The following is a 21,426-nucleotide window of genomic DNA, read 5'->3' on the forward strand; positions in this document are numbered from 1 at the left end:
GAGAACAAGCAAGGGTGTGTGGAGAAGCAAGTCGTCCACCAGCGAGTGGAAAAGCAAGCAACCTACCAGTGACAACTCTAGACCACAGAGAACAGAAACGCACCAACCCTGTTACCGATGTGGAGGTAACAACCATGCAGCTCAAGTATGTAGGTATAAAACCGAGACATGCCACAAGTGTTCTAAGGTAGGGCACATAGCAAGAATGTGTAAAACTAAAAATAGACAGGGACATACACAGTATGTGGCTGAAGACCACAGTCCAAGTGAGAGAGGAGATGGAAATGAGGATGAACTGTTTGGTGCGTATCCGATGAATACAGTGTACTCCACGAATACAGTTGGTAATGGAAAAAAGGACATTAAGGTCAGTATTAAGTTAGAAGGAAACCCTGTAGACATGCAGCTTGACACAGGAGCTGCCGTAACCCTGGTATCTGAGATAGTGTACAAGGAACATCTCTCACACCTGCCACTGAAAGAAAGTAAAGTGCGTCTGTCAACCTTTTCCGGTGAGAACATTCCCTTGATGGGCCAAGTGACTGTCAATGCGAAATATGACAACCAGAGTGGAGATTTACCTCTTGTGATTGTGAAAGGTGACAGACCAGCCCTCTTTGGCCGTAACTGGCTGGCCAATTTTAAACTAGACTGGGGAAGCATATTCTCAGTTACACCAGCAGGGGGCAGTGATAACACAGATGTAGAGGCAGTGTTACAGAGACACAAAGCAGTATTTGCTGAGGAGCCTGGCACTATTCGTGAATTCAAGGCAAATATCAAAGTGAAGCCAGATACAAAACCTGTCTTCAGAAAGGCAAGACCAGTGCCATACGCACTAAAAGACACAGTTGAAAAAGAGCTAGATAGGCTGGAAAAAGCTGGTATTATCTCAAAGATAGACCATAGACAGTGGGCTGCCCCGATAGTAGTTGTACCCAAATCAGACAAGTCAATTCGTATCTGTGGAGACTATAAAGTCACGGTTAATCAGAGTGTGGAAGAGGAGACCTATCCACTACCGAACGCCGAGGATCTCTTCGCTACACTGGCCGGGGGCACTCTCTTTAGCAAATTAGATCTCTCACATGCCTGCCAACAGCTTGAGTTAGATAAGGACTCAGAGAAGTATTTAACAATAAATACCCACAAAGGACTGTATGTTTATCACAGACTTTCATATGGAGTGTCGAGTGCACCTTCTATGTTCCAGAATGTGATGGACCAGATACTACAAGGCTTAGAGCATGTGACCTGCTTCCTCGATGACATACTAGTCACAGGCAGAACAAGAGAGGAGCACCTGAGGAACCTAGATTAGGTTTTGAGCCGACTGGAGAGCTACGGGGTAAGAGTGAAAAGAGCAAAATGTGACTTCATGCAGGAGAAAGTAGAGTACCTGGGGCATCTGATAGATAAAGAGGGACTTCACCCCACTGAGACGAAGGTTGCCGCCATCGTAAATGCACCCCAGCCCACAAACGTCACAGAGCTACGGTCATTCCTAGGACTGTTAAACTATTATGGCCGTTTCATGAAAGATCTGTCGACCGTATTGCAGCCACTACACCAACTCCTGAAGAAGGAAGTCGAATGGAAATGGACACCAGAGTGTGCAGCAGCATTCAAGGCTGCCAAAGAATAGTTAGTGAAAAGCTCAGTAGTAGTACACTACGACACGCAGAAACCACTGAGATTAGCTTGTGACGCATCCCCTTATGGGATAGGTACGGTAATGTCACACATAATGGAAAATGGGGACGAGAAACCAATCGCCTTTGCGTCACGTACGTTGACAGAGGCAGAGAGTAAATATAGTCAGATAGAGAAGGAGGCGTTGGCCATAATATTTGGCGTGACCAAATTTCATAAATATCTCTATGGCCGCAAATTCAGTTTAATAACTGACCACAAACCCCTCCTTGCCATCTTAGGACCCAAGTCAGAAATCCCTACACTAGCCGCTTTGCGTATGCAGAGATGGGCACTGAGTCTTATGGCTTATGACTACAGTATAGAGTACAGAACGTCAGCGGACAATGCAAATGCGGATGCGTTATCTAGACTGCCGGGGAAAGAAAAGGACAAAACAGCGGAGGAGAAGAGCATTTTTTATTTCTCATTAGTAGATGAGCTACCCGTGCAGGCTACAGAGATTGCACAGAGCACTCTCAAGGACCCAGTCCTATGCAAGGTACTGGAACTGACCCGGTCTGGATGGCCGAGTTACATCAACGATGACACACTGAAACCGTACTTCAACCGAAGGAATGAACTGTCTGTGGAACAAGGATGCATTCTGTGGGGAATTCGAATTATCATCCCACCAGCACACAGAGAACGACTACTGTACGACCTACACCAAGGGCACCCCAGAGGGTGCAGGATGAAAAGTTTGGCGAGGGGCTATTTATGGTGGCCTCAGTTGGACAGTGATATCGAACGTGCAGTGCAGCAATGTGATGCTTGTCAGAGTGTGAGGAAACTACCAACAGTATCACCACTACACTGCTGGCAGTGGCCTACGAGAGTATGGCAGAGGCTACATATTGACTTTGCAGAGAAGGATCAGCAACACTTCCTAGTGTTAGTAGACAGTCATTCAAAATGGCTTGAGGTGATCCCCATGGCAACAACTACCGTCGCCAAAACAATCGAAGTGCTGCGGAGCATCTTTTCGTCCTACGGTCTTCCTGAGGAGATCGTCTCGGACAACGGTCCAAAATTCACCTCGCTGGAGTACAAAACATTCCTGAAAAGCAACGGCATTAAGCAGACCTTGGTGCCAGCTTACCATCCTGCTTCTAATGGTGCCGCAGAGAGAGCAGTCCAGACGGTGAAAGCTTCACTTCTGAAACAGCTGCTCGATGAGAAGAAACAAAACGTCACTATTACAGTGAAACACAGGCTCGCCAACTTCCTGTTGTCATACAGGACCACACCACACAGCGTTACAGGTTGCACACCAGCAGAACTGTTCCTCAAACGTCAGCCTAGGACCAGGTTCAGCCTGCTGAAGCCAGACCTCGCTCGAGTGGTGGGGGACAAACAACAAAAGCAGAAGGACTATCATGACCAACCCGCCTCGAAGCTGAGACATCTGTCAGAGGGGGACTCAGTACTGATCCGAAACTTCCGTGGAGGAAAGGAGAGGTGGACGAAAGGGACAGTGGAAAAGAGACTCGGACCAGTCACCTACCTGGTGTGGAATGGAGTGAACCGACGTTCAGTCCACATTGACCATCTGCTGTTCGACCGACCCTCCAGTCCTCCTGAGGCATTTCAGTTTCAAGATGACCAGATGGGTATCAGCAACACCTACCCTGCAGTTGCGGATTTGGGGGGGAAAGGCACAACTGGAGCCATAGGTGCTAGCCCGTACTCACCTGAAGATACACCCGTTCCAAGGATGCAGGCTCCGGAGAAGCTTGCAACACCCTTACGAGGTTCGGTGGGCAAGGCCGTGTCGCCTCCTCACCGAGCTTCCACTTCCCCTGAGGTGGTTGAGTGCCGATACCCTCAGAGAGAGAGGGCACCTCCAAAACGACTGTCTTTGTAAGATCAGCCGAGTTCCTGAATAAAAGAGTTCCTGAGAGACTAAATTGTTCAACTCCTGTTAAGAAAAAAATTTGAAAAAGAGTTCCTGAGACTGATATGTAAATGGGCAAATGTGGGTCGAAGTGGGTTGTGTAACCAGTAATGAAAAGATGCTGAAAGTAATTTGCCATATCAGCATGTTTTAGAGTGATAATATTTTATTAGGGGAACTTCATAGTTTAAGGGGGAGGAGTGTAGTAGACCAACAGCGCTACCTAGTGGTGGTTAAGCTAGGCTCTCATATACCCCGGATGTTGACTGCTGCGACAGTCGGAGAGCTACAATAAAGAGGACAAGACGTTGGGAATTGGTCTTCGGCTCAAATCACTGTTATGGATATATTAGCAGTATAGGATATATCCAGATAATATAGCGAATATATTACAAATATGATCAATAATCAAATGAGACAACGTACTCCACAGTTGTGTGTGGGCAAGACCAAAATAAATGAACCAATGTTTCATTAAACAAACCACAGAGAGAACAACTCACATCAATGTCCTTCTTAAGTCTCTGCAAATAATGATTAGTTGGATAGAATCTATGAATAATTTTGAAAGATATTTCTTTTACTTTATTAGTCAAGAGGAACTTATGAGGTAAAAGCCAAATTTTTTCCCAAACAATTTTTTCACCAACAAAGGCAGACCAATAAGATAAGGCAGAGGGTGAGCTAATAATATCTTGTTGAAACAGTTGACGAATAATCTTGTTTTTGTTCTTGGTGTTCCATGAAAAGCATGCTTTCCCAACAGTTGTTTCAGTTACATCTACTGATATAGGGAGATTAACATTCACATTAACACCTTTGAAAATTGAAACAATGCCAGAGGGAACAGCATCAAAAACAGCAGAAAATTATTTAGGTGTAACAGGGAATCTATAATGTTGAATGAATTCAACATAATTGTAAAGTTGCCCATGTTGGTTAAACAACTGACTAATCAAAAGAATATTGTCGTCAAACCACTGTTTGAAAAAGATAGATTTGTTTTTATACAGCAAATATCTATTATTCCAAATAAACAACCTGTGAGGAGAAAAGTTGTGTTTGTAAATTAGACACCATGCCAGTAACATTTGTTTGTGGAACAAAGAAAGTTTGAGGGGGATTTTGTCAATGTTATAGTTACATAGAAGCAAAAATGTAAGACCACCAATTGAAGAAAAGACAAAATGGGGAATGAAATTCCAAAGAGAAGATGGACATATAAGGTAACGTCTGATCCAATTTATTTTAAAGGTGTAATTCAGTGTGGAAAAGTCTAAAAAATTAAGGCCACCATTATTGTATTCGCTCATCAGAACAGATTTCCTAAGATAATGGGTGTGGTTTTTCCATACAAAATCAAATAATATTTTATCTATTGTTTTGCATATATGACTATCTATACCTAATGACAGTGCAGCATATGTTAATCTTGATATTCCTTCAGCCTTTGAGAGGAGAATTCGGCCCCTTAAAGATAAGTCACATAAGAGCCACAGATTGAATTTTTGTTTAGCTTCGTTAATTATTGGATTGAAGTTAGTGTTACATCTTTGGGATTCATTTTTATCTATAATGATACCTAAATAAGTAACCGAATTTTTAACTTGAATATTGGAAATTGAATCAACACAACAATCTTTGATAGCTAATAATTCACATTTTTTAAGATTTAAATGAAGGCCCGAAGCTTTAGTAAATTGTTCTATAATATTAATAGCTAAAGGTACTTGGGAACTGTCTTTTAGAAATAAAGTGGTGTCATCCGCTAGTTGACTAATTACAATAGTTCTATCAGCAATAGAAACACCTTTCAGATTACTATACTTAATATGGTCACATAAAAGTTGGGCAGCGAGTAGAAATAAATAAGACGATATCGGGCAACCTTGACGAACGCCACGTTTGACCTCAAACCTGGAAGATGACCCATATTTAAGCTTGATTGAACAGTTGGCATTATTGTAAAGGGTTTTAATTGTATTGCAAAAAAAAGTCTCCAAACCCAAATTTCTTTAACGAATGAAAGAGAAAAGTATGTTCCACCGTGTCAAAGGCTTTAAAGAAGTCTAAGAAGAGCAAAAAGCTGTTATCAGAAATGAGGTGTGAGTAATCAAGTACATCTAAAACTAGTCTAATATTGTTGGTGATGTGTCTATTAGGCATGAATCCTGATTGTGCTTCATCAATTATGGAATCTAGAACTTTTTTGATTCTTCTAGCAAGAATCATGGCCAATATTTTATAGTCATTATTTAGAAGAGAGATTGGGCGCCAGTTGTCAATATAAAGCGGATCTTTGCGTGGTTTAGGAATTAATGTAATTAAACCTTGAGTCATACTTGCAGGTAAACAACTGGATGATAGGCTTTCATTAAACACTTGTAGAACTGTGATCAGGTACCCCTGACTGCAGCCTGCAGATCGGTGACGTGTTCAATGTCGATGACGTGTTCGATGTGGGCGTCCTCAAATTCACTGGTTTACGATTCCCACCATTGCAGAAACATTAGCTAGCATGAAACAGCAGTCAGGGATTATGTTACTGTGGTGATACACAATTGAGGGTAGAGTCACCAGGGGCTGCTGCTCCTTTAAGGCAAACGCGGTTAGCTGGTTGCCACGAGAGATTGTGCTGTGTCAGTGGCGTTTTGTGTGGCGAGTAAACGGAATTGACTCGACCTCTCCGTCTCCTCATTCCTGCCCTCCTACATTGGTGACCCCGCACATTGACAACGAACATGTCGACCCAAAGCGATGACGACACCGCTCCGGCTCCAGGTGATGCTAACGGTATGGCTCGTGTTAGCACTAGCATCTCAGCAGCAACGGTGAAGTTGCCCGACTTTTGGCAGCACAGTCCCCGGCCATGGTTTCAACACATTGAAGCCCAGTTCGAGCTGGGAGGAATAACACGGGACGTTTCGAGGTATTTCCTTGTGGTGGCGGCGTTGGATGCCCAGACGACGGCCCGAGCTATGGGGCTGCTGGAAGCCCCCCCCCCCCCCGGCTGTGGGGAAATACGGCGCACTCAAGGCATTCCTTTTGCAGCTCTTCCAGCTGTCGGAGATGGAGAAGGCGGATCGCCTGTTGTCACTCAACGGACTCGGCGATAGCAAACATTCTGAGCTGCAGGAGAAGATGTTGGCCGTTTTGGGCTCGGCGGATCCCTCCTTCATTTCACCCATATTCTCTCATACCAGCCTGAATTCATTGTTACTCTGATAAGTGGTTCTGCAGCACCGTATATCCCATAAAACACGTTTATTTTTTTCTTCTTGAGAGTAGAGTGTGACCGAAAACACAATGCTTGAAAAAGGTTAAAATGAATGACCTAGCCAAGTGCGTTGTGTGCATGCATGCATGCCCGTGCATGTGGGTAAGCACCAGTCTGCAGCCACCTGCGGTACAAAGAAAGAGAATAAAGAAGTGTAGCAATGCTGTAGCTCAGCACCCACAGGCATGCATCATGTCCCCGAGGTTGACCTACACAAGTTCGATATATTATGTGCAGAGAAAACTATCAAGCGTTGTGAGTGGTTGGTCCCGCGCTGCATGCTAAACTCACAGACGACCTTGTTGAGCTCGGTGAAGGCTGCGAGAGTTGGAGCTGATGGAGAATTGAGATGCTGACCTCGGGCAAACACTCGCCTTCCAATTATTTGTCTCCCCTCTCTTTCCATCTTCCCTCCTTATGCACCCAAACACTCCTCCAATGTCTGTCCACGACAAATCCTCCTTTCTTCCTCTCTTTCACCTCGCCAAACCCATCTTCTCTTTTCTCTCATCCTATCTATCACTTCCGCCATTTGTTCACTCTCCCACCCCACCTTACCCTCCAAAAACCACCCCCACACCGTTTCACCCATGTGTCCCACCAACGTCCCATCGTTCGCGTTGAACGCGGATAGTTGTGGAGCCGGAGTGCGACAAAAGTTCAGCCACCACCTACTTCTGGTACCGCCAGACCCTGAACACGACCAGCACCATCGCGGAGAGCGGCGGCCTCAACGTGAAAATGACCTTCTCTCTCCTCTTGGTCTGGATCATCGTCTGCATGGCTGTCATCAAAGGCATCGCCTCCTCTGGGAAGGTAGTAGATGGAGTGGGGGGGGTGCTGTAATGAATGACAATTTAGAGGAAGACCACTTACAAGCCTTTTGTAATATACATGTATATAAATACTTTCTCCTCGTCACAGGTGATGTACTTCAGCTCTCTTTTCCCCTACGTGGTGCTTTTCTGTTTCCCGGTGAGGGGATTAATGCTGAAGGGATCTGTGGATGGCATCGCCCACATGTTTACTCCTAAGGTGAGAGTGTGGGAGCAGCGTTAACTCCTCTGTCCATCCCCTCCCCTTCTGCTCCCTCTTTTCGTTCATCATTAGCTGTCCTGAGTCAAATCCGCCGAAGGATAGATCAGTGATCATTGACCCAACTGACTTGAACTGTCCTATGTGTCCTATAGCTAGAGAAGATGCTGGAGCCTCAGGTGTGGAGGGAGGCAGCCACCCAGGTCTTCTTCGCCTTGGGCTTGGGATTCGGAGGAGTCATAGCCTTCTCCAGCTACAACAAGATCGACAACAACTGTCATTTCGACGCGGTGCTTGTATCCATCATCAACTTTGTTACTTCCATCCTGGCCACGCTGGTGGTGTTCGCTGTGCTGGGCTTCAAGGCCAACATCATGAACGAAAAGTGTGTCATGGAGTACGCCCCCCCCCCCTCCCACAGAAGCTATTTTTGGGATAAGTCGTGTTTCTGCCAGGAGAATTTGCTATTTGTTATTTGTGAAAGAATATGATAATATGGTACCATCTCCACTTATAATCTAGTCGTTCTCTTGTTTATTCTTATTTGTTTTTTCTTGATAGGAATGCAGAGAAGATCCTCGGCTATCTTAACACAAATGTCCTGAGTCACGACCTCATCCCGCCGCATGTGAACTTCTCCCATCTGACCACATCGGACTATGCAGAGATGTATGGAGTCATCAAGACTGTGAAGGAAGGCAGCTTCTCCCAGCTGGGTCTGGACCCCTGTGTTTTAGAGGACGAGCTCAACAAGGTGGGTTTGCCCGGACTGCAGCTCACATGCTAATGGAGAATTTACTGTCTCCAAACCCACAGGTTTCTATCTACATTATGAGATGTCTCCACATTTGGGCCGTCTCCACAGATGCTGTCCTCCTCCTGTCTTTCCTGTAGTTCTTCTTGTGTTTTGTGAAAGTAAAACTGGCATGAAGAGTTATCATTCATTCATAAAGTCTGAAAAGGTTTTTGTGTGAGTTGTGATACGAGAGTCTGCTTGAACTTCCCAGAGAGGCATAAGGAATTTCTGGAATGGGGGGGATCTCTCAATGCTTTAAAGGAGTTGTGTAATTTGGTGCAAGGAGCTTTCAATCATATAGGGAGCTCTTCGAGAGGCCCCAAGGCTTGGGATTCTCTCGGTGTTTTGTGATCCTATATGGAACCCCACCCCCATCCCCCTTAGCTGGAGATGACCAGATGATCATCCTATGGCATAGACATGGAAAAATAGATATTAATTAGTTAACTGAAGTGGACCAATGAGTAGACCTTTCTTTGTCTGGGAAGAAGGAATATAAGGAAAATATTTCCTTTGTTTTGCTACCACTCAGTCAGTGTCAGTCGGTCAGTTGTTGTCAGACAGTGTTGTCAGTGGTAGTGAAACGTAAAGTAAAAAAGCAAAGTTTTGAGGTCTAGAATGAAGAATGGAATCAAGTGTAGTAGGGAGGTTTAGATAAATGATAATACAGACAATATGGGATATTAGTAGTGATTGATATAGGTTAGTTGATATTAAAAAACGTTTAATACATACATAAATGGTTGTCATTGTTGTGGTCAGTGGTCGTTTAACAGTATTAGTATGATGCCCCCTGTTCACTGTTCTCCCTGAGATGGAGGACAGTGAAATTGTGAGGTTGCAAGGAGTAGAGGTGACGAAGGCGTATGAGTTTAAATACTTGGGGTCAACTGTCCAAAGTAACGGGGAGTGAAGAAGAGAGGTGAAGAAGAGAGTGCAGGCAGGGTGGAGTGGGTGGAGAAGAGTGTCAGGAGTGATTTGTGACAGAAGGGTACCAGCAAGAGTTAAAGGGAAGGTTTACAAGATGGTTGTGAGACCAGCTATATTATATGGTTTGGAGACAGTGGCACTGATGAAAAGACAGGAGGTGGAGCTGGAGGTGGCAGAGTTGAAGATGCTAAGATTTTCACTGGGAGTGATGAAGAAGGACAGGATTAGGAATGATTATATTAGAGGGACAGCTCAGGTTGGATGGTTTGGAGACAAAGCAAGAGAGGCAAGATTGAACTGGTTTGGACATGTGTGGAGGAGAGATGCTGGGTATACTGGGAGAAGGATGCTGCCAGGGAAGAGGAGAAGAGGAAGGCCAAAGAGGAGGTTTATGGATGTGGTGAGGGAGGACAAGCAGGTGGCTGGTGTGACAGAGGAAGATGCAGAGGGCAGGAAGAAATGGAAACGGATGATCCGCTGTGGCGTCCCCTAACGGGAGCAGCTGAAAGTAGTAGTAGTAGTATGACGCCCCGTGTTGGGATGATGAGACGTATCGCTCCCTCGTCTTTTATATTGATAATAATACACCGAATATAACACACGCACACATATGTGTGTGTGTGTAGCTATGTATGTATGTTAAACACACACCTCAATTCTAGATGTGAAACACTGTATACAAATATCATTGTACATGTAGAGCTTGTCGAACCTGTGTGATGGCCTGGCGGCCTGTCCAGGGTGTCTCCCCGCCTGCCGCCCATGACTGCTGGGATAGGCTCCAGCATCCTGCAACCCTGAGAGCAGGATAAGTGGTTTGGATAATGGATGATTGATGGATTTCCTTTGTGTGTTTGAGAATATAGGAAGGTGACCCATGCAGTGTTCTGCTTGTATTGTCCATATTGTACAATACTAATTATCTTTTATCATCAACCATCAGTGTTTTGTGTAATTATTTTGGAGTCTTAAATGTTTACAGGTAAATTTCCACGACAGTTTTCACTCTATCCGTGTCTCTCCCCATCATTCTTTCTCTTCATCTCACCCGGCCCTTGGCAGGCGGTCCAGGGTACGGGCTTGGCCTTCATCGCCTTCACTGAGGCGATGACCCATTTCCCAGCCTCTCTCTTCTGGTCAGTCATGTTCTTCTTCATGCTGATCAACCTGGGTCTGGGCAGCATGATAGGCACCATGACGGGTATCACCACGCCTGTCCTCGACACCTACAAGGTCCAGAGAGAGCTTTTCACAGGTGAGTTTTGCTGTTCATGGTCATACCTTGGCTTTTTATTATTAGTCCAAAAAGCTGTCTCAGCACCTTAAAAGGATCTCAGCACATTTTGCTGTACAAAGCACAAAAACAGCTCACTAGCAATAAATATTAGATTGCCCTGGACCTCTCCTCTTTCTCATCTATGGATCTCAGAAGCTTGGGTGTGATAATGTTCATGATATTTTTCACATTATCTTCTGTATTTACACTAATTCACATGTTTTTCCCTCTGCTTTTCTGCTCAGCTAGTGGGATGCTGCATTGTAACTTTTCTCTGTGGCCTGCTATTCGTCCAGTGCTCAGGGAATTACTTTTTCACCATGTTTGATGATTACTCTGCTGGTCTACCTATTGTATTTAGAAATCACGTCAGGACACAGCGCTGTCGCTCGACACAACCTCTACGTTGCATTCTTTATTTAGACTCACACAGCATCACAGGCAGACCCGATCAAACAACCCAGAGCCCGCAGGCATCACCAATCGATCCCAGCACAATAGAACAGCACCAAATCAAACGCAGCACTGTCGATGTGTGCAGACATAACATCCCCCCCCCCCCTGGCAGGATTTCAAACATGAAAGGTTGACACAAAGTCCTCTAGGTGGCCAGGGCGTAAATGCGTGCGAACAGGTCGCGAGGCGGCCTGAGGCTGGGCAGGCCGAGGTGGGGAGGGAGAAGGCAGGGGAAGCTGAGGCCCAGGAATGTCTGGGGCCCGTGTAGGAGCTGCATGAAGCCCCGGGGCGTCTCGCCATGCTGAGGGAATGGCTAAGGTTGTGTCACCAGCTGTGTGTGGCAGAGCTGACACCTTCTGTAGACGACTGGAGTGCCACCGAGTACCATCGCTGAGGAGGGAGGTGGCTGGGCCCAGCTGATGGGTGACTTGGAGAGGAGAGGACCAGTATGAAGCCATTTTATTGTCCCTGTGGGGCCTGCGGACCCTGACCCAGTCTGACGCATTGATGTCTGGCACCCTGGTTCATTTTGACCGGTCAAACCGTTGCTTCATCTGCGTCTGCTGACGAGTGACTGAGGCTCTGACCCCAGAGGGAGGTGCCTGGGGTGTGGAGGGGCAGAGCCTGTCAAGGGGCATGCACAGTTCCCGGCCTAGCATGAGAGAGGCTGGGGAGACGCCTGTGGTCGAGTGCTGTGTGGCCCGATAGTGCAGCAGAGTTTGACGGATGGCCTACGTGAAAGAGCACCCTTGGGCGATGTGTGCTCTGAGGCCGTTCTTCAGTGACTGGTGAAAACGTTCAACGCTGCCATTGGCCTGGGGGTGGTAGTACGCAGTGTGTATATGACAGATGCCCTTGTTTCTGAGATAAGCAGTGAACTCAGCAGAGACCAGCTGAGGGCCGTTGTCAGTGGTGATGGTCTTTGGGAGGCCCCAGCAAGAGAAGAGAGAGTCCAGGAAGTCGATGATGATCTGTGAGGTCACAGTGCCGGAAGTGGTGAGTTCAGGCCATTTTGAGTGTAGATCGTAGGCGACCACCATGAAGCGTTGGTGGTGGGGAACTCCATGGATCTCACCATAAATGTCCAACTGCAGGTGCAGGTCCAACTGAAGGAGCGGCCATAGAGGTAGGGGTGCCACCTTTCACAAGCCCAGATACAGGCTAACGCCTCACGCTCACCCATGAAGTACCGCTGCTCGGTCAGGTTGAGGGCATGGGAGGCGAAGGCGATGGGCTTCTCCACACCATTCTGGGTTTGAGACAGCACAGCCCCTATCGCTGTGGCTGACGCGTCACAGGTCACAACGGTGGAGCTGGAGATGTCGAAGTGAGCCAACACTGGTGGTGAAGTCAGTTGAGTCTTGAGATCACGCACAGCATCACTGCATGCCTTTGACCACACCCATGGCTCGTCCTTACGCAGTAGCTGGCGCAGGGGGGCTGTGGTCGCAGAGTACTGGGGAAGAAACCTCAGGTAGTAACTTGTCACACCCAGGACGGAGGCAACCTGGGCGGCCGAGCTGGGCTCAGGGATGGCCTGAATGGCGTCCACGTTGGATTGTAGTGGAGTTACACCGCTCGCTGACAGCCAGAACCCCACGAACTCGATGGCTGGCACAGAGAGGACACATTTCTCAGCATTGAGAGTTAGCTTGTGCTTGGACAGGGCTGTGAAGACCATGTTGAGGCGCTTGTCGTGGATTTCACTGGTGGGCCCGTGTACCACTATGTCATCCAGATAAATGGCTACGCCCAGTATGCCAGCCAGCACGGAGATCATGATTTTTTGGAAGCAGCTAGGGGCGGAGCTGAGACCAAAAGGCATCCTGGTGTAGCGAAACACTCCTGCATGTGTCACAAAGGCTGTGAGGTTTCGGCTGCTGGGGTGGAGGGGCACCTGTAAGTACCCCTGTCTGAGGTCGAGCTTGGAGAACACCTCAGAGCCATAGAAATGAGTGGTGAGTTCTTCTGAGGTGGGCAGTGGATACTTATCAGGGACCACTGCCTTATTTACTGCACGTAGATCGACGCAGATACGCAGGCCCCCCGACTTCTTCTTAGCTACCATGAGGTTTGAGACCCAAGGTGACGCGTCCACCGGTTCAATGATACCAGCTTCCAGCAGTTGTTGCAGCTCGGCGGAGACCCCATCACGGAAAGCCAACGGGATGCGGCGCAGTGGTTGGATGACAGATTTCACAGCAGGGTTGAGGAGAGGTTGATGGGCAAAGGCGGAGAGGCAGCCCAGCCCCATAAACAGCGATGGCCACTTCTGCTGCCAAGGCGTGGCAACAGTCAGGATTGCTGCCCCCCTTGTGTCTAACAGGGAGAACCCCAGAGCGGAGAACAGGTCCAGGCCCATCAGGTTGGCCCCACGGCGTGCCACATGAAAAACTGCATTGGGCACCAGCTTGGTTCCATAGCGGACAGTCACTTGGAGAGAGCCAACCAGATCGATTTTGGAGTCACCATACCCACAGGGGACAGCTGAGGGTGCGGACAGTGGCAGTGAACCGAAAAATTGACTGTAGGTATCAACATTCAGGAGAGACACACCTGCACCGATGTCCAACAGCAGGGGGATGCACACATCATTAATGTTGACTGTGCATGATTTGAATGACACTGGCCCAGAGCTCACCTTGTGAATGATTGTGGTTGAAGACTGGGGGTCGTGGCCCTCTGACCTAGCTGGGGAAGATCGACAGATGTTGGCAAAGTGATTTTGCTTACCGCAGCTACGGCATGTCTGGCCACGGGCAGGGCAGTTCTGAGCCCTTGAAACATGAGACCGAGATCCACAGTTACCACAGGACTGTTGAGGGCGGGGCCGAGAACGCTGTCGTTGCAGTTGCAAGACATCCTCAGTGGAGTCGGCGCCCGCCTCGCTCTGGCTGGGTTGCGTCCCGAGGGGCAGCCGTGAGTAGAGGGAGAAGTCGTTGGCAGCTTGACTGGAGGTGGCCACTTGCTGTGTATTTAGCATAGCAGCACACTCATCTGCTCTCTCAACTTGTAGTGCGATGGTAATTACTCTGGACAGCAGCAGATTGTCTTTTTCCAGCAGGAGAGTCTCATGCACCTTTGCGTTGTTGGTGTGTTCAATAAGCTGGTCGCAAACCATCTTGTCCAGAAGCGCGCCAAACTTGCATGAGCTAGCTAGCCCTCGCAAATTAGCTACATACTGCTGCACAGACTCACCAGGCAGTTGGTGTCGCTGACGGAATATAAATCGCCGAAGGAGGGCACTCTGTGGAGCAGCGAAATGGGTGCTCATAAGTCCCACATCTTCGTCAAAGTTTGTGACGTTCCCCAGAGTCCCGAGCACACGATGACCCTCTGCTCCCAAGCAGTGTAGCAACAGAGCCGTCTTCCTAGCCTGGCTCACGTCGTCGAGCCCTGAGGCGATGATGTAATTTTCAAAACTATGTAGCCAGCGAGTCCATGGTACCGGAGGCTCGCCAGGTAATGCCAGGAAGGGGGCAGGTGGAGGGAGAGAGATATCAGTCAACCTCGTCGCCAATATTGTATTTAGAAATCACGTCAGGACACAGCGCTGTCGCTCGACACAACCTCTACGTTGCATTCTTTATTTAGACTCACACAGCATCACAGGCAGACCCGATCAAACAACTCAGAGCCCACAGGCATCACCAATCGATCCCAGCACAATAGAACAGCACCAAATCAAATGCAGCACTGTCGATGTGTGCAGACATAACATTACCCCTCACTGTGGTGGTGATCCTTGAAAACATCTCTGTTGCCTGGATCTATGGCAGCAAGAGGTAAGAACGAGACATGCCAACATGTCTGGCAACTACAATTTGTGTGTGTGTTCTTGTATCTTTGTGAGGATTTGAGATTATAGCTATCAGAGTGAGGACATCCAAAAGGAGCTCAGAGTAGAGCCGCTGCTCCTTCGCATCGGAAGGAGCCAGTTGAGGTGGTTCGGGCATCTGATTAGGATGCCTCCTGGGCGCCTTCCTTTGGAGGTTTTCTGGGCAGGTCCAACTGGGAGGAGACCACAGAGTAGACCCAGAACTCGCTCGAGGGACTACATGTACAATCTGGCCTGGGAACGTCTTGGGATCCCCCAGGAGGAGCTGGAGGACATTGCTGGGAAGAGGGACATCTGGAGTGCCCTACTTAGCTTGCTGCCACTGCGACCCAACCCCGGAGAAGCAGCTGAAGATGAGATCAGATAAGAGGAGATGAAATGATGAGATGGACATTTTGGCAAGTCCTCACTTTAAGGGTCTTTTTTAGGGTTAAGTCCTGGGTTTAGGGTCAAGGTTAGAATTAGGATTAGGTTAAAGTGATACTGACATCAAAATCTGAAAATTCCTATTGATAGGCTATGTTCCGAGTTGGAATGTAACCACGGAGAAATTCAGTGGCCAAACAGTGCATCTGCGGCCACTCGAGAGAGATCTGTGATTGGCTGTAGATGGTGTCCAATGACAAATTGTGCTGGTGGATACGTAGACACCAGTCAGTTTGCATATAGGGCGTGTCCAAAGTGAGATGCTATAAAACCACGGAGAAGCCGTTCTTTCACCCCTCCTGCTAGCTACTGGGCTCCAGTTTGTGCTATTTTGCTGAGACTTTATTATCAATCTTGCTATGACATATTGCTATCTATCTATCTATCTATCTATCTATCTATCTATCTATCTATCTATCTATCTATCTATCTATCTATCTAACAGTTGTTATTATCACCGAATCCTCCTCAAAACTGTAATCCTCGCAGAGGATCTCCCTCTCACTCTCGCTCGCCGACATTTTTGGTAAATAAGTGACGAGAGGTACCGAGCCCCACCCACCCAGGAAGACAGTAGCCAATAACTTTGAATTCTTAAAACCACGCCTATTGTCGGTTGTGATTCAAACTCCCAATGTTAAAAAAATGTGTTTAGAAAGGGCATGTCAGTCTCTCTTTAAGGTTAGGGTAAGGGTTAAGGTTAGACATGTAGTTCTGGTGGTTAAAGTTAGAGCTAAGGGCTAGGGAATTAATGTAGTCAATGAGTGTAGTCAATGAGGGGTCCTCAAAAAGATAGAAGTACAAGAGTGTGTGTGAGTAGTTGTGTGCGTGAACCTGTCATTCTATGACAGGTTCATGCACACCTGGATTTGTGTCTCTGTGTCTGTGGCTGTCTTGCATGTCAAATTACATACTGTGTATATAGATTATTGCAGGAAGAATGAACGATTAGTTGCGTATAAGGGAGTGTGGCAGTGACTTTTCAAGGTTAACCTCTTGGTCTGTCCCTTGGCTGTCAGGTTCATGCAGGATCTGGAGGACATGTTGGGTTTCCGGCCATTTGTCTTCTATTTCTTCATGTGGAAGTATGTTTCTCCCGTGTGCCTCATCGTACTCATCTCTGCCACTGTCATAGAAATGGCCAACGCCTGGGTCGAAGAACTGGTCAGTATGTTTGTGTGCCTCGTCACATGCTAATAAGGTTATTTGTGATTATTCTGTGCTCATTTCAGGATTGTCGTAGTCATTTGACTTCAGTATTAAGGATTCTGTCGTATTTTAGCCAAACCCACGTTTCATTTTCTCTTATTTTTGACCAATATCCATCTACAAAGTTAATGTTTGTGGTTATGCGTGTGCCCGGTTTATTGAGCAGAAATATTCCAGCACAGTTTGTCAGTGCAAAAACCTTGGACTAGTTCTCTCCCAGTTTGTGCTTGTGACCAAATAATTCTTGTGCTGCTTTGAAGCCAAAGACCATTTCAGAAACATTATTTTTTAAAGGCCTGGGATTATGCAAACAGGCAATCAGCCATTACAAGCCATTTCAATATCTGGCTCATTGGGACATCCCACTGGGAGGTGACTGACCAAATCCAGGCTAGATCTGATTTGATCAGTCACTTTCCAACGTGACAGGTATTGAAATGGCTTGTAATGGCTGACTGCCTGGTAGAAAAATGCAGTCTTTAAAGTTTTTCCAAAAGTCACTGTTACTTACAAAACCCTCTTTGTCTCTAGGCTCAGGAGCATTTCCAGAGCTACCCACCCTGGGCCCTAGCCATGTGTTTTGCTCTCATCGCAGTGGCCATGCTGCCTCTCCCCATCGTTTTCATCACCCATCACTTCAACCTGATGTCCGATGGCTCCAACAAGTTGTCGGTCTCCTACCGCAAAACCATGATGAAGGACATGTCCAACCTGGAGGATCAGGATGAGGGGTGATTTATCCTCGGCGCCAAGTCCAGCGTGACCCCCCCCATCTCTGCCTGCACACAGAGCCTACCTTGCCCCAGGCGAAAATAAGCCCACGGACCCCAACGCCCTGTCGCCGAACAGCTGCTACGGAACAGGATACCAAAACGCCGCCATCAGCCCCACCACTCCCACCACCCCCGTTACCCCCAAGTCTGACTCATGAGCATCCTGAACCCAGTTCTCAATCCCCCCAACATTGATGTTCTGCCTCCTTCAGCCCACGTCACCGTTTAAGAATAGAGTCCCTGTTAGGGGTCGCTGCAGTATCATCTAGAATCCCCCCACCACCAGTTTGCAAACTTCGAATTAGTTCTCACTGAAGCGCACAAGTCTCCACCTACTGTAGCACAGGCATCATTAGCAGACAGCAGGGAGCCACTTGTCAGAGCGTCTTAAACATGTCAGTGAAACTGATGTCTAGTAAAGCCGTGTGCTGTACAAGCTGTACACTTGGAGATATAGTTTAACTACAGAACGTTAAGGTTGAGTGATTGACAGTGGCACACTGTACCTCAGTTTCTGCTACCGCTGTGTGCACAACATACTTTATTACACATTTCATCTGCTTCTGAACAGGTTTTGCAGTCTGCATTTCGTTGCCTCAGTATGAGGGCCGTGTGGAGACACGTTGCCGCAGTTCCAGCAGCATTTGCGTCTCACACTGCACAGTGCAGTGACTCTGGATGAACTGAATGTGAAGGAATGTAGTGAGGCTTGCGTGCGCCACTCAGCTACAAATGGTTGCGAGCCGTCACTTTAATTTTGTCCCGTTCTGCATGGCAGGTTGTGCTGAATGTGGGTTCAACTGATGGAGTATAAAGCCTTCCAGAGGTTTAACGCCTTTTTACTGTCGTCTGTTGTGGTCCTGTTTGTTAAAGCCGTGCATTCTGTTGTATATAAAACGTCATATACATGGTGTTGCGTGAGATTCCACGCAGCAATTTCAGCATAGGTGGTCTAGAATAGGATATGTGGTCTAGAATAGCACATGTGGTCTAGAGTAGCACAGCATTGCCGTATTCAGTGTGAAACACCACTGATGCACTGCCCTACAACACTTCTAATTGTGTAGCTTTGTTTTCCAAGCCGTGAGTTCACGGCGCTCTGAACAATATACATCGCTTCAGGCTGACACCCATTTATATAGATTAGCACTTTGTTAGCAACGATAGCAAGTATTTCTTCTTCTCCTGCTGTATTCATGGTAGCCCCAACTGATCTGACAATCACCTTTTCGTTGGGCATTGTAATGTAACGTGAACATGATGTTATTATGGTCTGTGTAAGTTAAAGGGGAGCTAAGTCTCTTTGTCCACGTCAAACGTCCAGTAGATCAGCAGTTTTCAATCAGGTCCTCAGGTACCACCGTTACTGCTGTTTTTTGTTATTACATTCATGCATTTTCAGAAATCAGGAACACTTTATTTGTCGTTTCATTTCACATGAAACGAAACTAAACATCGTTTCCCCCAGCCCACAATAGTGCAACACAAAGACAAAAACACACACCCAAAAACTACAAGAACTCATCATCATCATCCTTCGACCACAGTCGAGCATTACTACAAGAAAACATATATCCAAACTAACACATATAGCTAAACTAAACAAAATAAAAAATCACCGTCCAGGAGAACGAACGCCAGCCAGGATGACTGTCGGAACTGCCCGTCTGCATGGGCTAGCAGTTGTCTTAGCCTAACTACAGTTATTCCATCCATCCATTATCCAAACCACTTATCCTGCTTTCAGGGTCGCCGGAGCCTATCCCAGCAGTCATTGGGTGGCAGGCGGGGAGACACCCTGGACAGGCCGCCAGGCCATCACACAGGGCATGCGCGCACACACACACACACACACACACACACACACACACACACACACACACAGGGACAATTTAGGATGGCCGATTCACCTGACCTACATGTCTTTGGACTGTGGGAGGAAACCGGAGGCGCCGGAGGAAACCCATGCAGACACGGGGAGAACATGCAAACTCCACACAGAGGACGACCCACCAAGGTTGGACTACCCCAGGGCTCGAGCCCAGGACCTTCTTGCTGTAAGGCGACCGCGCTAACCACTGTGCCACCGTGCCACCCCTAACGGCAGTTAGCTTAGCATAACTGGTAGCCCATAGAATATGAACATGCTAGCATAGCATGTTCATAGCATAACATGCTAGAATAACTTTACCCAGTTATTCCACTCTAATCGGAGAGCTGTTAGACCTGGAACAACAGATGAATGTCATAAAAACTACCTGGTGGAATAAAAACCCAGCAGTACTGGTGGCAACCGAGGACCTGATTGAGAACTACTGCAGTAGCATATAGTGGACTCATCCCCACCAAAGAATGAACTGTAGATAACCAAACACTTGAAAACAGTGTGGTACTGCTCCGATATCTCACACATGAAGCATCAGATTTCTTCATTTGTGAGAAACTGAGTGTCTTGAAAGGTCTTTCGTTGGTGAGACCTACGGGCTGGCTTCGATGAAGTTTTGATTGAAAGAGATTTGAAATGATTTACTTGCACACAGTTGTTATTGCCAGTAATTGAGTTGAACTTTGCACATTATTCTAATGTGTATGCACTGGTAAAAACGGACTTATAGGAGATCATGCACACAGTGCATAAGCTACGAGTCTGTTTGCATTGGAGCACAAACCAAAAGGCTCAAAAACCCCAATATGAACATTGAATTGCCCTTTTAAGCACAACACAATAGCAAAAGCACATCTCCAACAAACCTTTATTTTACTGAAATCGGTTATGGACCAAATACTCTGCAGGTATTTTAAAAATAAACATCAGAACTCAGCTCACCAATGGATCAGTGTGACTAATATAAAGTCAGATGTTGCAGAACGTTAAGGAAATTATGTTTCTGTTAAAACACAGTCAGCCTTTTAGCAGTCAGTACATCTTCTGCAAAAAACCTTTCCCTCTTTTTATATTTGCACACATCTTTACACAAAACCACGGTGTCACGAAGTCCTCGTACTGATTTACTGCGCTTACTGACCAAATGATCTCCATGGTTTGGCAGCAGCTGACATTATGAATACCCGTAGGTCACACGGGGGTCCTGTTAGCATCAAATTTTAACTGTTTTGTTTTGGGGTTTTTTTTTAGCTTTTTTTATGTTTAAATTTTTTAATTTAAATTTATTCAATTTAAAATTGTTTAAATTTTAAATTAAAAAATAAATTTAAACATTTAAAAAAATAAATTTAAGTTAAAAAATAAAATGTACATATTTTTAAAAAAATGAAATTTAAATTTAAATGGAAAAACCGTAATTTAAATTTAAAATAATTTACAAATTGTAAATTTTTGCATTGACTTCTGGGTGAACCGATGTTAAACCAGCAGATCGGGGGGGGGGGGGCAGAAGCTCCCTGGTTCTCTTCATCACACTCACCGATGATGACAGGTTGTTCAGGTTAGCTGAGACTGATCACACTTTATCCTCCCTGATCTTGAGGAAGATACCTTTATTTAATTCTTTATCACGATAATTCAAAGCCATGGTGTGAGGGATTAAACAGCCTATATTTATACTATGGTACGTTTGCTGTGTTCGTCGGTGTGCAGTGAGTGGATGAATACTGCAGATGTATGTTTTGAAGGTGACTGATATATATGTTCCTCATGTTGTGGTGCGTATTTTGAACTGTAGACCGGTCTGTTTTGTAAAGCGTGTAGCTGGGAAGATGCAGTGGGGAGGGGAAGGTAATGGTGGGCTGTGTGTGTTGTCCAGGCAGCCTTGTGTTGTGGTGGTGGAAAGTCCAACAGACGTGCAGACACGGTGGCTCTC

The 21,426-nt window shown here is 46.6% G+C and overlaps 2 pseudogenes; both read left to right on the forward strand.

The window, feature by feature from the left end:
* The first annotated feature begins 781 nt into the window (after positions 1-781).
* On the forward strand, positions 782-1,918 carry LOC130107534 (uncharacterized protein K02A2.6-like; annotated as a pseudogene).
* A 5,133-nt stretch (positions 1,919-7,051) lies between these two features.
* On the forward strand, positions 7,052-18,901 carry LOC130131539 (sodium-dependent neutral amino acid transporter SLC6A17-like; annotated as a pseudogene).
* The last annotated feature ends 2,525 nt before the right edge of the window (positions 18,902-21,426 follow it).

This window comes from Lampris incognitus, chromosome 2 (genome assembly GCF_029633865.1).
Source record: "Lampris incognitus isolate fLamInc1 chromosome 2, fLamInc1.hap2, whole genome shotgun sequence".
NCBI classification, from domain to species: Eukaryota; Metazoa; Chordata; class Actinopteri; order Lampriformes; family Lampridae; genus Lampris; species Lampris incognitus.